At 41.3% G+C, this 6000-nt stretch overlaps 1 pseudogene; it reads right to left on the reverse strand.

The window, feature by feature from the left end:
- Nucleotides 1-765: 765 nt before the first annotated feature.
- On the reverse strand, nucleotides 766-4609 carry LOC121554642 (annotated as a pseudogene).
- Nucleotides 4610-6000: the final 1391 nt, after the last annotated feature.

The following is a 6000-nucleotide window of genomic DNA, read 5'->3' on the forward strand; positions in this document are numbered from 1 at the left end:
TACTGTATGTATAAAATACACAGATATAATATAAAGATATTAATTTAATTTTATTCAAATGAATGATTTATTGAAATGAATCAAACCAATGTAAAATATTTAATTCACAGTACAAGCTCTGGATTAGTCTCTTTTTGCAAGAGATCATCACATTAACATACACAACTTTCCCCTTGGTTTGTAACACCAAAGAGTTGTTTTGTGAGATAAGGGAAGGCATTAATGGTGTGTAAATGCTACAGGTGACAGAGACTATATTAGCACTGCATGTGCAAGCAGCCAAAGTGTCAACAGAAGTATAATGATTAAAGGGTAACTTAAGAAGAGAGAGGTGATTTAAGCATGGAACACATTCTGCGTTTCTGAATCTAAATTATATTGTAAAGAAAATCCATTTGACATCCAATCCATTCATCCCTTCAATCATCCCTTCATGTTAACACAGAAACTAGAAGCTGAGGATCTACATAAAAATACATTTCATGAGTGCTCTACAACTAAATCAGTACTCCATGAGCTTCAGTTAGATGTTTAAAACGCTGTAATAACAATAATAATCTGTGGTTCATTTATGTTACAATCAGTCCTTGAGAAATCCTACATCTCATGTTGAAAGTGGCACTCTATTGTAAGTGAACTGCTCAGTGTCAGTGTTTATTGTGTTTGGCACAGGAGAAGTTGGGTTAGTCAGGTCAGTTGGGAGTCATGGAAACTGTCCATCATCCAGTATGTGTTTCAGTGAACTCGAGGTCCTTCCACTTCCTTCTATCCCAGAAGAACTCTCTGCAGCCTGCCGGCCGACACGCCCTTCTCGTCCTCCGACTCAGCGTCGCTCTGCAGGTTGGAGCTGCAGGGAGAGGTGCATTCTGGGGAGCACAGCTAGTGCATGAAGGGTAGCCGATACTTCCCACAGAAGTCCACAAACTTGATGTGCCTCACACGCGAGTCAAAGTACACACCTGAGAGGAAGGAGACAAGTAGCACAACAATATGAGAGCAATAGAAATTTCTCAAGGTGTGATTTTATTTACAAAGAGGATTTATGAATATCTTTAATTTGAATTTTTCCTCAAATTATTGAGGAGGACCAGCCTCCTCTTCCTCCCTGGACGAGCCTCCTCTGATCCACTCACAAATACTAGTACATAAGTATGTAACCTAAACTTGTCCCCTCTCCTCCACTTACCGGTACATTTAGGGTTGGGACACTTGCTGGCCAGGTCCAGGTAGTGCCCCAGGTTTCCAGGCAGGTAATTGGGGTGGTAGGGCAGGTTGCGGGACTTGATGGTCCGTCCGGCCAGCTCCAACAGGGAGGGAGGGTCGTAAGTCATATCCTTGATGAAGCGGACCACCAAGGGGTTGCCGCGGAGACTGAGCTCCTGCAGGTGAACCAGGCTGAGGATCTCCCTTGGTAGGTAGGTGAGCAGGTTGTTATGGAGACTGAGGCAGCGCAGAGAGTAGAGTCTACAAACAGACATATTCAGACATGGCTGTGAATCATGGCTTTAGCTCAGGAGGCTAACACAGTCTTATGACACACAGGAGACCCAAGTTTTCTTTTAAAACAGTCAGTCACATGAGCGAGCTACTAACTTTCACATTATGTAAAGTCAGTGTTGGATGGCCCTCACCTGGTGAGTTGGGGCAGTACACTCTGTATCCGGTTGTCACAAAGGACCAAGTATCTGAGACCGTGAAGGTTGGCCAGCTCTGGGGGATGGAGGTGATGAGGTTCCCACCCAAATAAAACATCTTCAGACTGCATCAGATCAGAGAAAATTGTTTTTCTTCATACTTGGAATGACAGGGAACATTGCTAAATTAACATACAGATATAGGATCTTTATTTGAACCAGTTTTCTACAGCATAAAAATAATCCTGCAGCAACAGGAAATGTGATTTATTATGTGGATTGTATATAATGCACAATGTTCAAAGATCAATAATGGCCAAACAGTTTGAGTCTAAATCCAGAAGAAGCATGTGGGTTCAAAGATCCCTGAGAACCAGCTGTATTGGACTGAGTGATCTGTTTGTTTTTGGAGAACCGCTGTGATAAGTTTACACACATGCACATTCTACACTCTTGAACACCTCCAGAACACCTGCCAACTTTCTCTGATAAAGCTGACAATAGAAGAAAGAGAGAGGAGATAGAGGGAGACTTAGCTAAGAATTTAACTCCAGTGTTTGACAATTTTATGTCAACGGAAGAGACAGAAGAAGAGAACAGATGATTGTAAAAGAACTCTGATTGTAAAACGTATTCTCTTTTTAGAGAGAGAGAGAGAGAGAGAGAGATCCTATGATAAAGGTCAAGAGGGGGAGGCCTTATGATGCAAAGCACAGCTGCTAACTTAGCTACAATACAGTCTGAAACTGCTATAGGCTTTTGGGTGGTGTCCAATGGACCTTTTCATCCTGTCTTTATTCTATACATTATTCACTCTGTTACAAATCCTAAACCCCCATTTTCCTCTCACGGTGCCAGTTCCCCACTGTGGCAAGGCAATATGTCAAATGACCTGGTTTTGTAACATGGCACACAGCCAGCCAGACAGGCTAAGCCACACTGATGAGCCGACTCCAAAGATGTGTCAATGCAGCAACAAGATGGAGGAGACTATGGGCTCCTGTACCATCATGCAGGACATAATCAGGAACCACATGCTCATGTGAAACCTATCTGGGTGAATACAGCAACAATATTTTATACTAACTTACTTGCCCGTTATCTTAACCCTCATTATCTAGTTCCTGCATGCACACCATGAAATTACGGCTGCAGTTCTGGAGCCCCAGTCATTTCATTAAGACAGCAACAGAGCTAAATATCCTAGCCTACTACTGCATAATGGTTATTATGAGCATGCTATTATCAGGTAGGGCAGCAAGTAGCCTAGCAGTTAAAGAGTGTTGGGCCACTAACTGACAGGTCGCTGGTTCGAATCCCTGAGCTGACTAGTTGAATAATCTGCTAATGAGCCATTGAGCAAGGCACTAAACCCTAATTGCTCCTATGACTCGTTCTGGATAAGTGTTTGCTAAATGCCGAAAATGTAAATTATATTTGATAAGGGGAACATAACCTTGATATTGGGTAGTAGTGTGATGTTGTTCCCCTAGATTTCCCTTGTGTATGGGTGGTCCTCTGTAGCTCAGCTGGTAGAGCACGGCGCTTGTAACGCCAAGGTAGTGGGTTCGATCCCCGGGACCACCCATACACAAAAATGTATGCACGCACGACTGTAAGTCGCTTTGGATAAAAGCGTCTGCTAAATGGCATATGATTATTATTATAGATGATGCACCAAATTGCACACAAGGACAGTTCAAGTAGGCCAGGTCAAGAGGGGATGTTAATAATAATGAAATGTGTTTTCTTTATTTAATTACAGCTGCATAGCTAATGTTATTTTTTGGTGTACAAACATTTTTATATATCTATATTGTAAATACACCTAATTGTAAAAGTTTTGTATATTTTGGTTTGGTCCATCGCGGGTTATCTGTACTTAGTACCCTATTATTGTTCTCTTTTGCCTGACCTTCAACTAGCAAGGTGCCCGAGAGCTGTGGCTGCACCAAGGGCTAACATATTGTGTGTTGTCTCTTCGTGTACAGGTCGAATAAAAATGATCCAACCATCAGAATTCCAGTTGTGGCAGTGTCCTAATTAAAAGTACACAACGCAGAACGAACCACGCTACAATATTGCAATTTCTTTATTCACATTTGAGTGTCCCAAAGATGGGTTATTAGAAGCTAAGAGCTTAGAAGCTCACAAGCTTAAAGCTCATCATAAGTTTCAACAACCTCACTTCGTCATGCATAGCTGTATACAGATAGTTGTTTGTTAAATGTCCGCCTTTATATTAAGTGGCTATAAAACTTATGATTACATGGTAATTACATGGTTTACTGCCGTGTGGGTAGTTAGTTGCATTGTAACACATACCGTTAGTCTACATTGTTAAAACTCTGTTACCGCTATGATGTATCCGTAGTCTATTTTACCTGGTAACATTTTCTATCTCTATGGGGATAGCTTTGAGTCTGTTACCCCCAAGAGACAGATATTTTAATCGCTGCAGTTTTAGAAACTGAATGGGCACCTCTTCAAATATGTTCACACTGAAGTTCAATGTGTCTATCTGCATGGACCCAAATTCATTTGGGAACGAAAATTCGTTCAAACGTTTGTTCTTGGCTATGAGTGTTTTGAGGTTTGACAAACATTGAATGTCCTCACAGAGAACCGTTAATCCATTTTTGCTCATATCCAGAACTTCCAGTTTGGAGTATAGACATACTGAAGCGGGAAACACTGTCAGTCGGTTGTTGTACAGGTAGAGTTGTTGGGTCACTCCTCCGTTCGTCATCGACAGTGTCCAAATTTAAACTCTCCAGATTCAGATGGGACATGTCCAAAATGCAACCCCCCTGATCAACTGTTGCAAATAGCTCCATATTCAATTCCAATGCTATCCAGCTAGTTCAAACATATGAATGAATTACAATGTGATTTAAAAAAGCGTAAGGTCTTTCAGTACTGATCACGACCGGATAAAGCCTCTTTATGCAGTCACACGACAGACATCACATGCACAGCTGTCACATTTGCACCAAATTGACATGTAGTCGGTGTTACAAGGCTGGTCAAGTGTTACAGTCTCCGCCCCCAGTTTAAATTAACCCGTGTATGCCTGCTTGCTCCCGTGCCACAGAATGTCTCCATGTCCAGATATCGAGCTTGCGCGCTCGTGTGGATGCTTTTCACATTGAAATACATGGTCAATTAACTTTGCAATTGGAAACCCCAGCTATCATTTCTGTTAGCCTACGAGGCCGGGGTGTTAAGCATATCCCAGTTTAGGTCATCAAGCAGTACGAACTCTGAGGATAGATGGGGGGAAATCGATTCTCATATGGTGTCCAGGGCACAGCTGGGGGCTGAGGGGGGTCTGTAGCAAGCGGACAACAGTGAGAGACTTATTTCTGGAAAGGTGGATTTTTAGAAGTAGGAGCTCAAACTGTTTGGGCACAGACCTGGATGGTATGATAGAGCTCTGCAAGCTATCTCTACAGTAGATTGCAACTCCATCATAAAATACATGTGAAATGATATAATGACCATTATAAACGGGGTGGTTCGAGCCCTGAATGCTGGCTGATTGGCTGAAAGCCATGGTATGAGATCATATATCACGGGTATGACAAAACATTCATTTTTACTGTTCTAATTACGTTACTAACCAGTTTATAATAGCAATAAGGCACCTCAGGGGTTTGTGGTAGGGCTGTATCCAGGCACTCTGCTGTATCCAGGCATTCTGTTGTGCATAAGAACAGCACTTAGCCGTGAAATATTGGCCATAGACCACATCCCCTCCTGCCTTATTGCTTAAGTATCGAATAAACACATACACACACACACACATTCAGTCAAATGTGTATCAATAACAATTTGCAGAACCATTTCAGTAGGTCTATTAAATGTATTTATTGACATGTATAAAGCTTGCATACCTTTTTGACAATATAGTAGTCTTAATAATCAACAGGGAGTAAATGTTTTACTAAAAGACTACTGTAACAGCGAACAAAAGTGAGCTGGTATTATTCTAAAATTGAGACAATAACACATAACAATAAAAATAAACACAGGTTTTTAACTTCAATTAGACCATACATGGTTTCATAGTGACAGCCATTGCTCTAAGAGAATGACAGCAGGATGTCCCATAGGTCTTAGTGAACATTTAAGGCACTGAATACCACACATTATAAAGACATTGAAGTCAAATATAGACATACAGGACATAGACAGTTCTAAACAAAGAAAGGAAAGCTCAAGTCCAAGCTGTGAACCTACTTTCTAAAAGTTACTACACATACTGTACTTCAGGTATCTTGCATTTGAACTTTGGTTTCAGTAATGCCATCTAAAATGTTTTTTAGAGGTTGTTTTGGCAGTTTTTCCCAATCCTTGTGCCGAA

This window comes from Coregonus clupeaformis, chromosome 39 (genome assembly GCF_020615455.1).
Source record: "Coregonus clupeaformis isolate EN_2021a chromosome 39, ASM2061545v1, whole genome shotgun sequence".
NCBI lineage: Eukaryota > Metazoa > Chordata > Actinopteri > Salmoniformes > Salmonidae > Coregonus > Coregonus clupeaformis.